The sequence below is a fragment of the Convolutriloba macropyga genome, chromosome 3 (genome assembly GCF_964194025.1).
Source record: "Convolutriloba macropyga chromosome 3, txConMacr16.3, whole genome shotgun sequence".
Taxonomy (NCBI): domain Eukaryota; kingdom Metazoa; phylum Xenacoelomorpha; order Acoela; family Convolutidae; genus Convolutriloba; species Convolutriloba macropyga.
In genome coordinates this window covers 33,460,283-33,472,877 of record NC_134470.1, presented here as the reverse complement: position 1 = coordinate 33,472,877, position 12,595 = coordinate 33,460,283, and positions in this window count along the sequence as shown.

The following is a 12,595-nucleotide window of genomic DNA, read 5'->3' as shown; positions in this document are numbered from 1 at the left end:
AAATAATTGGTTTCTTCGGGAAAAGTTTCTCCGAATTGAATTCGTTTTTCATTAATGTGTTCGACGTTGTCTAACCAAAATATGAATGTAAATTCAGATACTATTTTTATTTTATCTAATGTTGTTGTTTTCAAATCTGGTTTTAATTCAATTATTTTTGTTAGCCAATTGTTATAATTTTTTATGTCTTGTCGTAATCTATCGTTCACTGACTGTATTTATTGACGTAGTTCGTTTAGGTATCGGGCTGTATTTCTTAGTGTTTCGTAAGTTGTAGATGTTATTGCTGTTAGTTTTGTTTTATCTTGTAATTCCTCATGTCTTTTTAAGAATATTTTAAGCATATCCGATAGTGTTGTTTCATTTTGAAAATTAAAAAATATCTTTTCATTTCCTTTTTCATCTGTTAGTGTAAATGTGTAATGTTTGTTATCTTGATCTCTATCTAGTAGTATTACTGGTAGTTAATGTACTAGATGGTTTCTGTTTATGTTAATCTGTTGTATGTGTTTTGTTTCTTTGAAGAGGTTATTCTTCAAGTTTGTTATTATTCTGTATATAAGTTCACGGTTTTCTTGTGGGCAATTGCTAGCAATTGTAAATGGTTTTAAGAAATTGTTAGTACTTGTTTGTTCATCATAGTTGTAAGCCATCTTAATGTTTTTTTCTTTATATGCGTTATGTTTACCAACGAGAATTTTGTTATTAGTTTATTAAGAACTGTTTTCCCAATTTAGTTCAGCACTGGTCGCACCAGATAAGACGTGTTCTGAGCTTACCTTGATTAGGGCACTTCTGGAACTGTCTTATGATTGTCTCAAGAATAAGATGTAGTCTTTAGGCTTACCTGAGTAACTAAAGTTCTATATTTCTAGTCTGTTACTCTTCTATCTGAGCTTCAGTAGACAGTGCACGGGCCTCAATGCTAATGTCTAACGTATATCTCAATACAAAACAAGAGCGGAGTAGAGAGAGAGAGATATACTTTATTATTATATCAGGAAGGTAACTGGTACTGACTAAATAGCCTTCTCTTCTGAGAAGAGGGAAAACAGGGTAGACATCTAAAGGAAAGAAAGGAAAAGATATTATTCCCTTTTTATCCAATCAGGAAAGAGTATTTTCAGTCTTTATTTATTTAAATAATAAAGTCTTTCAAATAGTCTTTTTTGGAAGTCAGACTTGACTCCACATAATTTTGCGGTGAATGCGGCGAATGCGGTGAAATTATGTTAGCGGTGATCTCACAAAAATTCACCACAGTTCACCGCTAAACTATGTAATTTCACCGCCCTTACAAGGATCCGAAACTCACCTCCAGCATGTCATCCACTTTTTCTTCCACTGCGCCATCTCTCACTACCTTCTATTATTTTTTGTTTGAATAAAAATCGAATTCACTCTACTTTCTCCAAAACATGCGCGGAGAATTTTTGTAAGATTTGCAATTTCTGGCGGTGAAATTACATATTTTAGCGGTGAAATGTGGTGAATTTTCGTAAGTTCACCGCTTCCTCTAGTGTTGAAATTACATAAATTCACCGCTTAGAAAAAAGTGTCAAAAAGATGTAAGATTATGGGCTAGTTTTAGTGGGAAGGCAAATCTAACAATTCCTCCCACACACACCATTAAATTCACCGCATTCTTTGTTGATCTCGAACATCTTTAACAGTTTTTTCTAAGCGGTGAATTTATGTAAGTTCACCACTAAGTTGAGCGGTTTTTTTATGTAATTTGTCCACATTAACAGCTTATCTTACATAATTTGGACACTTTTTTTCGAACTGGTGAATTTATGTAATTTCACCGCTAAATTCAGCGGTGAATTTTTGTAATTTCAGCGCTACCAGGCGATAATTTTTTTTTCACCGCATTCACCGCCTGATTTATGTAATTTCACCGCTTTCACCGCTTATCTTACAAAAATTTCCGCATTAACCGCTTATCTTACATAATTTTGGGTTGAATGGCGGTGACACCTCGACCCGTGTACACACCAAGATACAAAAGCACCTCCTCGCCCCTCAAGATCATCAATTTCAGACTCCACTGAGAACACAGCCAATTGCAACAGACCTATAGGGCTCACATAAAATCTGACTCAGAGTAATGCGGAAAACAGTTTTAATATTTCCCGGGTTTTTACCTGATCTCAACGCATAATGCTGATAGACTAAACAACATTTAATTCTTAGAAAACATCGGTGGTAAAACGAGGATCAGATTCATTGATTGGAGGTCTGAACACAGCTCTTGAACCTATGCCAATACCATTTGAGCCTACTAGTATTTCTGTATATCATTGAGCCGACTTTCTAAAGAGGATTTTTTATTGAGGATTTTTAAAGAGTCGTCTGACCAAATTTATGACCTGTTAGATACACACAATAATTGCCTTGACGATCTTGAATCAGAAAAAAAAATTGATGTTTCAAAATGAATTCTGAGGGTTACTGAAACAGTGAAAAAGAACAATTAATGACAATATTCAAACTTTTGTGCTGTGAGCCAAAACTTTATGTTTCCAAAAACAATATGGCCGAGTGGCAAAAATTTCGGCATCCGATGGTAGTACACCAGTTGTCAAAGAAATGTTCGAAGCGTTGAAACAGTTGAACCTAAAAAAAATTAAGCCCGTCGCGCCAGATAATACATCTTCAGAGGTGTATCAGTTCTTTGAGGAAAAGTATTCGCGACAGCTAAAAATATTCCCCAAATATACAGAGGCAGCAGGCCCCTGGAAAATGTTACTCGAGCTGTTATTACAGTCACTACAATAGACCGCAACTAATCAATTGGAGGTTGCAAGGAAAGCCATGACTTTTGTGAATACAGGTTGCACAAGAATTTTCCCCGAGTTTTTTCCCAAGCACTCTGCTGTGCTTCACTAACATCTCTGCTGAAGAAATATACCGCGAACAGAGGGTGCAACCATTCCATTGCAGTTAGGGAAGTTTGAAGGATGCCTACAGCAAAATTTTTGGTCACAGAAGCCAGCAGTGATGCAGTAGATGTCTTCGAAAAATGACAGCTCGGTGGCAACAATCGGGGTGGCGCAAAAGCAATTATTCACTTAGCAAACATTTAGTACCACAAAATAATAAAATCAACAAGTAAATCAGGCTTGCAATAGATTGAATTCAAAAATGCAATCAACAATGTGAAACTCAGTTGCCTTCTGAAAGCAAAGGACCTAATAGATCCCCTCCCCTTGTTGAACAACTGATTCGCTCGTAACAAAAATTTTATTTATAATACAGTAAATTGTAATGTTAATAGCAAAAAATTGTAAAAGGGGCAATAGCATATAATTGTTCTTAGCTGTTTTCAGAAGGCGACTGAAAGCATTTTGAATGTATTTTGAAAGTCTGATTTTCATGATGATTTCGTTATTGTGTCACACAAATTGTTTGCTGAGTGAATGATTGCTTGTGCACCACCCCGAACGTCGACACAAGGCTCTCAATTTTTGAAGACATAAACTGCATCCTTGCCGGCTTCTATGACTAAAATTTTTGCTGTAGGCGTCTTTAAAACTTCCCCAACTGCAATGGAACGGATTTCCTCTTGAAACGCTTCTTTAGCGAGGATGTTAATTAAACAGAGCAGAGTGCATGAGAAAATAATCAGGAAAAACTCCTCTGCGACCTGTTTTCACAAACTTAGTCAGTGCTTTCGTTGCAACCTCTGATTGATTGGTTGGTAGCAGTGCATTGTAGTGCTTATAATAATTGCTGGGAAAAAATTTTCGATGGCTGAGGGTGATAACGATTCATCAATCGGTGCCCAGTTTTGATCAGCGTACATGATGCCTTGACGATGAGCTCATCGCATCGTCTGAAAAATTTTTTGTGTTTTAAAAAAATTTATGCGACTATGCAACTGAGCGTGAACGCTTTCTCCGATCCAACAAATGCCAACTCACCAGTCGAATTGAAGCGTCCACAGAAGAATAAAAAGAAACGCGGTCGCAGGATAAGGGTTGCTAGGCGCTGGAATTGGGAGCTCAAAGTTTGTTGCCAGTAATCTAATGAAAAGGATAGAAAAACTTTGGTTTTCCTGGATAAACTTGACTACCTCGACTACTGAAAAAATTTTTTTAGGAAATCTTACGTCATTGTTTAGTGGCATTTAATTTTTTGTATTCATTTTGTTGCAACACCTTAACAGAAACGGTTCAAAAAATTTTTGGATCTTTTCCGTTTGTGCCCCCCCAGTACGTTATGCTCCCCCCAGTTACAAAGCACGTGTCATTACATAGTAAATCATTATGTAAAAATATTGCACGTGCATCTGGGGGTTGCAAATAATATGCACCCACTAAGCTGGGGGGCACAAACGGAAAAGATCCAAATTTTTTTAAAAATTGATGATAAGCAGTCGGAAGTTCCCGAAGAAAAACTCTGGTCACTGTTCATGTTAACGACACTTGACCCTGTGACTCTTTGCCTATAGATTCATCAAGCTTAGGTGTTCAGTGGTGCCTGAAAAAAGAAACCTGCTTTCGTTGGCTCTTTAATTTCACTTGATACGTATCATGTTACTTATCACTGATCAGATTTTAAGGGATGACATCTTTTTCGAGAAACGCAATAGTGGCTATAACCCGATTGTTTTTCCTGCATTTTCTCAGAAGAAAATTCCAAAAAACTTACAAAAAAGTTTTCAGGCATTAATTGAAAAGCAGGCCTCTGCTAGAGAAAAAGTGAGCTTCAATCTTTCTCTGTTTTACTTGGGAGCATAGTTTCAGCACCACCAATATGCACTCTCAGTTCTCATTTTACTGCGGCAGAAATCCGGGTCAGTGCAAAGTACAGCTTAGGTGGTCTTATTTTTAATTCAGAGAGGAAATGTCCGCTCTGCGAAAACCGACACGGGTGTAGTGATGCTATAGACAAGCACAAAGTATTTCACTATGGACTTGTAATAGCTTGCTCCGCATCATATGAGTCCCAAGTTGTAGAAAAAATGAACCCTATAAAATACAGCAACTTACGGCCAGGAAACAACTAAGTTCCATCTTTGAAAGCAGGTAGTCCAGTGGCCTTCGACGTCACTACGAGTTTACCGTTGCAACCATACTCAATTTCAAATGCGGCATTGTAATCTGGTCATGCTGTTGAAGCAGCATAAATATGGCTAGCTTTTGAAGTGCATGGGAGTTTCTCACTGACATTCAAAAATACGCTATGGAGAAGGTTGTTATTGCTGACATTAGAAGCTTTTTCCAGAGGCCTGTCAGTTGCAATTAACAAATTAATCCGGTCAGTTTCCGTGACTCCTATCCGAGGAACTGCATTTTTGCGAGAGCCACATGACATCCCTAATGCGTTGATGGGAGCGTACCCAAACGACCGGCGAGTTTCGGATGCAAAACAAAACAACAATGCAGTAGACGGTGAATCAGAAATTTGATTGCCCCATAATCTCACCCAATGAGTGGTGAGACTGAGTTTAACTACACTAGTACAAGATTAGGAAGATCTTGTGTAATATACTGCAACGTTGAAGACCAGGCTTTACAATTCCAAGATTAGGCCAAATGACAAGTTGATCTAATTTTGATTTGAACTGATGAGAATTCACGATTAACTAAGGTTCCATAAAGAGATCTGTAACTAAAAATATATATCTCTTCCCTATAAGAAAGCAAATAGTTCCAAAAGTTTTGCAGCGAAAAAAAAGTGAGCATTGAACTGACACTGGCCAATTTTGAAAAGAAGTTTTACTTTCCTCAAAGAAAAATGTCGTTTTATTTGAGCAATCGTTCTTGCACCAGCGAAATTAACTGCTCACAGCTCAACGAAATTGAGGAAACTGTATACGAAATTGAGGCAGTGAAGCGTTAAAATTTCTCTTGCACCCCATTTCACAGGAGTGCATATCTCAATTTAACATATCGTTTATTCCGTTATATTCTCAACAACTAGTTAAACAGGTGTTGAAGGTTGATGTCTATTTGATTTTTTCGTTTAAGTGCTTTATCCACCCTAAACTAGAAGAGTATGTAATCTGTGCAGAACTCTTTTTGTTAATGCATCCTTTGGTCGTCGATTCAAATATTTTCACGACTTTTAGCATCTCTTTAAAAATTGTCATTTTTGTTTCCACCAGCGCTTGCCAACATAGGACAAGTTTTGGTGATTGCCTTTTGTCATCGTTTAATCCCGATATAGCAGTAAGAGAGTGAATGGAAAAAGTTGCCTCAAAAGGAAAGGATTGTCTGTGGAACGTTGCGGGCACGTGTGAAGGAATTTTTTTGTTACATTGTGCTGAAAACAGATTATTAAGTGCTGAAAGAAGAAGAAGAATGAATTCGAAAAAAAAGAATCAGAAGAGAGATACACTAACACCACAAAAATTAAATTTGTTTTTCCACTGTTCTGTTTAAAGCACTTGTTGCAGCCTTAACAAAAAAACCAATTGTTCTTTTTTGAATTGATCACCTTTAACTATGACTTTGAGAGATCCTAACTGCGAACTTTAAGGAGAATAGAAATGGTTGGGAAATCTGAGGTAACATAACATTTTAAATTAAATTGAGCAATAAAATCATCTGTAGTTCTTAGAAACACAAAGTGAGCAGTAAGTAAGGGGTTGATCATCATGAAAGATTATTAATCTGTGATTCAAATGGCAAATTAGGAGACAGCAAAGGTGACATGAAAAATCTGGATCGGAAAGAAAAACGCACACAGATCATTTTTCTTAAAACCATTAGTTATTTGTTGATTCGGGTAATATTTTCGATAGTTTGGTTCTTGTTCAAAAATGGATTTTATTTTCCTTCCTCGCCATAAATCTCGCTTTATCATAATATAAATGTGAAAACCTAAATGTCAAACGTAAGCATCAAAATGAAGGCGATTGTGTCCGCAATCAAACTAAGAGTTGTGAAGTCAGTGTTATCTTGTTACCTATTGCAGTAAACATGATTGTCTAGGATTGTGCAGAAAGAACAAAATAGAACCAAAAATGATAAAAGAAATTTATTGAACAAAAGAATTGACCATATTGGTTCCTTTCAACTGTTCAGATTTTAAATATTGCTAGCGAGAACATCGATAACCGATGCTTGATCATATTACTTATATGGCTTTTTGGGCGAAGAAAAGAATGTAAAAAATGCTACTAAGAATGATATGGCTTTATTTAGAAAAAATGAACCTGTAGCAGACAGCTACTCACGGCGCGAGGTCTATGTTCAATCCTGGGAAGCAGGTAGGCCGGCTGCCTTCGACGTCACTATGATTTTATAGCTGCAACCAAACACAATTGCAAATTCGGTTTCCAAAGCAGATCAGGCTCTTGATGCAGCAGAAGACTGCAGGTATGGTACAACTGAAAGCAATTGTTCTGATAGAGGCCTTTTTTGCTCCATGAAGTGCTCTATGTTTTCTCACAGACATTCAAGATGACGCTGAAGAGAATGGCTGTTATCATTAGAATCTTTGTTTCAGAAAATATGTCAGCTGCCAATAACATCATTGTGTTGATGGAAACTCAACTAAACAATGGAGTTGTTTCGGATGCAAAAATAATCAACGATGCAGTGGAAACAGAATCAATAGTTTCATTACATCTTGGACACAACTAATGAGCGGGGAGACTGAACTCAACTTTCAAACTACAAGATCAGGTTAGTCATGATGATTACACTGCATTATTGTCTTTGAAAACTAATCGAGCAATTGTGAAGCAAGTTTACCTTTTACATGGTGCTGAGAGCAGATGAATAAGACAAGGGACTGAAAAAAAAAGAATGAAATGGAAATAAAACAAAAAGAACTAGAGAACAGATAAACCAACCTAACAAAATTTGAATTGATTCACTTTCAATTTTCTTTTTAATGCATTTTTTCAGCCCTCAAAAACGCATAGTATATGTTATGAATTTATCACATCTAACAATGATTCATCTTAACTGCGGATTGCGTTAAGAAAATCAATAATTGGGAAATTTAAGGTGGCATTTCTTTTTAAATCAAATGAACAAATCAATAGCCATTAATTCAAAAAAGCATAAACGGAGCTGAAAACAATGGTGATCATCAGAAAAAATTATTAAACTGACTCAAAAAATAAACAAAGAGACAGCGAAGGTGACATCAGAAATCTTGTTTGGCGAGAAATTGCCCTAACGTCATTTTTTTTTTATCCAGCAATTACATCTTAAATTGAGTATTTTTCTGGATACTTTTTTTCCTTAATCAAAATTTGTTTTGTATACGAGGAATTGTGAAGTCAAGCATTCCTAGTGCAATAAAATGGTCTAGGAAGTGGCTGAAAAGACAAAATGGAACCAAAAAAGAGAGGAAGACCATTTATAGTCAAAAGAATTGACCAATTTTGTTTCTTTTCAGCTGCTGAGCTTTCACCTATTGCCTACCAGAACATAGATAACCGATGTTTGAACATATTGCATATATAACTTTTTGGATGGGCAATAAATAAAAAAAAATTTTGGTTGAACTGTGTAACAAAACATTGGACCAAAATTTTCTCAGTTTTCGGAATGGTGACGACAAGAAAATGCAACAGGAATAGGATTTGATAAAAAAACAAAGTCGAGCTGGTTACAACCGAGGGAAATGCTGCAAATATGGCACGAGTTGAAGACAAATGAACCTTATAGCAGATAGGAACTCACGGCCGGGGGACGCCCTTGTTTAATCTTGTTATGCAGGTAGGTGGGCCGCCTTCAACTTCATTATGAATTTAATGTAGCAAACGAAATCAATTGCAAATGTGGCTTTGATGAGCGGAAGTATGGCACATATGGAAGCAATTGTTCTTTAGGAGGCATTCATTTTCCTGAGTTAGCTATAAAAATGCTCGGGGGTTCTCTACTAACTTTATTTCAGAAGGCCTGTCAGTTGCCATTAACGATTTAATCCGGTCTCTTTCGTGATGCGTATCGGAAAAACTGCATTCTTGATACTTGCTTGAGCCCCTTGACATCCCTAAATGAGTTGATGGAAACTCAACTAAAAAGAGCGGAATTTCGGATTAAATTTTTTAAAATAATGATATAGAAAGGGAAACATCAAGCACTGAAACAAATCTAATCAATAATGAGTTCGAAGACTGAGCTTAAAGGCAAAACTACAAGATCAGGATGACCATGAGGGTTGTACTCCAACATTTGAAACCCAGTTTTGTGGGTTGCAAATTCATTATGAGTTCAATTGAGAAATTGATTTGTTCTTGATTTGAACTGATGCGATTTTAAAGAATCTAATTCTCCATAAAGAGAAGTCTACCTAAGCAAATCAAATATATCTATTTCCCATCAGAAAGCAATAGATCTGCAATTTTTTTCAGACCTTCACATTTTCTCATTAAGAAAACTTGCTACAATTGTTTTTGTTGGGACGTTCACTGGTGACGTCACAGGCTCGTTTCCAATGTTCCCTTGAATCAAGCTATAAATCAGTAAAAATGTAAAGATGTGATTTATTGTTCAATAATATAGCCTCAAAAGAAATGGAGAGTCTCCGCAATCGCTGGGGCAATCTTGACAACAGTGTATTTTGGTTACATAGTGCTGTCAACGTATTTTTGGGCCAGAGCTGAGAAAACCAAAAAAGAACACGAAATGAGGGATCGAAAATCAAAACGGAGAGAAAATGTGCAATAATAAAAGTTCAACAAATTGGTTCCTTTTCAAATAGCTGTTCAGCTAAAAAAACCTTATTTTCAAAAAGTTAAAGAGCCAATTTTTAACATCATTGCATCTTTGACGTTTTAGGTACACAAAACTAAAAGAAAAACCTTCAGTTGTGCTATGAGAAAAACTGAGAAACACATTTTCTCTTCGAAAATTCACATTAGTAGTTACGATGAACTGTTTAGAGCGAGGAACTGAGGCAACAAAAATAATTAATAGATAGAGATCTCTTCAAATTGACGTTCAGAAAGTAAAACTTTTTTATAATAGGAAGTTGAAAAATTTTGTATAAGTTTTTTTTTCACAATTTAATACCATAGTGTGTTATCCTTATGCCTAAAACAAAAACTTAGAGTAAAAGTTTTTAGGTAATTGCCAATACAAAAGTATCAACTGAGTAGACTGAACTTTTAAACAAATTTTATCTTTTACTTTGATATGATAGAAAATTGAGATTATCACATTTTGTTGTCAATTGGAAAAACTAAACTGTCCACATCTGTAAGCCGTAAACATTTATAATGGACGTTTGAATATGAAATATAAAAAAGTGGAGAACTGTGTTGACGATATATGAAAAAAATTTCTGTTGAATTCAGTGAACAACTGAGAAAACTTACTTTTTTTACTCTCAATTTAAAATTTCCGCAGCGTAGTTTTTACCGTGGGATTGTTGTCAATCAATATTTCATCCGATCTCATTCAATAATTTTGAGACATATTGATTCTGCGAAATTAAAATCCTGAGTAATGAACGAAAGAATCAAAATTATTAATGAAGCTAATAACAATAATGATAATATACTGGCCGCTTAAACGGGAGTATGCAAAGCTTTGAAGTTCTAAAGACGCAAAAAGAAATGGCATTCAATATATTTTTGCTTTAAAGATTTGGAAGGCCGAGAACAGATAAAAAATTAAGTACAGATATTATAATGTCAAAAAAACGCAATTCGGTATTAGGAATGCATGATCGGCTCAGAGGAGGTACTGGGGATTGAGATGAAATGATCTGAAGTGAAGAACTGAAATAACTGAAATGAGTTTTCAAACCCATCAAATTCACAAGCTTAAAAGTGGTATAAATGATCCCAGTGTGGGTTAAATGTCCCTTTTTTATATTGGGAGGAAAGTTCCCATTACTAATTTTGCATAAAAGGTCCCATTTTCATATTGCGACAAATATTCCCATTTTTGTTATTTATTCATTTTCAGTACATCTCGTCCCGCGGCTAGGAATTTTTATTGAAACCAACAAGATAGCATTTTGCATGTTGACAAACAGGTTAGGTATATTGTTAACAGTTTTTAACAATTTTTACAGATATATTTAAGAGATATAATACATATAATAGATAAAATTAATATTTAGATATAATTTTACTGCAATGAACTAGATACGATTATTAGATGAGAAACATTTAAGGAAGAACAAAGTTTTAAAGTTTTAAAGCATTTGTTCATTTATTTTTGTTTTGTAGATTGGCATTCCTTCTCGCGTACGAAATTCTGCTCCAGTCCAAAAGCGTAGGTGTCTCAGTCGTTGAGTGGATCTGCAGAAATATGATGGCATGGGACGGTCAAATTTTGCTTGTCCAGCGCTATGTTCTTGGTTTTGAACGTTTTTTGTTTCAAATTGTAAGATTGTATCTTGTTTCAGATTTCCTTCTGGTAGTATGCGATATTGGAGCCCCCAATCATATTTCGGATGTTCGCTAAATTTGTGTTCTGCGTCTTCTCTTCTGCAAACTTTAATCCTTCTAGCTGTTGGTTCATGACAGCAGTCTTTTTTGTATAGGACATACCTTTGCGGTGGGCCTTAAAGCGGTTTCCGTTGGGGGCAATTGTCACTTCTGTCAGTTTTTCTATATTTATTTTTTTCCCTCCATTTCCCGATGTATCAATTTTTCCTGGCTCTGATGTCGCTTATGATTGCTGTTGTTGCTGCTCCACCAAGAGCTTCTCAAATATATCTAGCTTCATGAAATCTTCGAGATCTGTTATATCGTCATCCGCGTCCTATCTTTTGTTCTAAAAAACTAAAAATTTTGTATAAGAAATATACATCATTGAAGTCTGTTTTATTTTGTTGCAATTCTATAATAGCATTTGTCCATTTTTTTGTAATGATGAAAAATTTTTTGGGGATGATATATCCAAGCCACGTTATTGTTTGTCTCCAAGAACATTGAGCGATTATTTGTTAGTAAGAGTCCAGCTGTAGGTGGATTACTATGTGACTAAAACAAATTTTGTCTTTTAATAGCACCTTCTAACCAACAATCAGTTTTTTTTCATTTGTAATGCTTTAAACCTGTAGTCTCCATATATTAGCATATACGTAGTAGGCAAATTTTGACCTCATACGGGCTTCATAATTTGTTCCTGTTTGCATATCAACATTTGGCTGTCAATTTATACATATTATGAAAATCAGTACTTTTGCATACATTTGGTACTTTTTTATTTTCTCTTATCCATATCAAATCCTCCATCATAATGTTATTGTAGGGAACTTAATTGGAGTTGAGTGTACTTTCTTTAATAATTTTTTTTGGCGATTTTCTCATGTATATGCATAGAAATCAGTTGATCCATTATCACAGCAATTTTCGTTTAGACTACAATGTTGAAGAATTTTATACAAGGCAGAACAAAGTTTTAAAGTTTTATAGCTGCGCAATTTTGTAATCAACCCAGTTAATTTATCCTTTTTTGCAAGCATTTATTCATTTGTTTTTGTTTTGTAGATTGGCATTCCTTCTCGCGTAGGAAATTCTGCTCCAGTACAAAAGTGTAGGTGTCTCGCTCGTTGTGTGGATCTGCAGAAATATAATGGTATGGGACGGTCAAATTTTGCTTGTCCAGCGCTATGTTCTTGAGTTTGAACGTTTTTTGTTTCAAATTGTAAGATTGTATCTTGT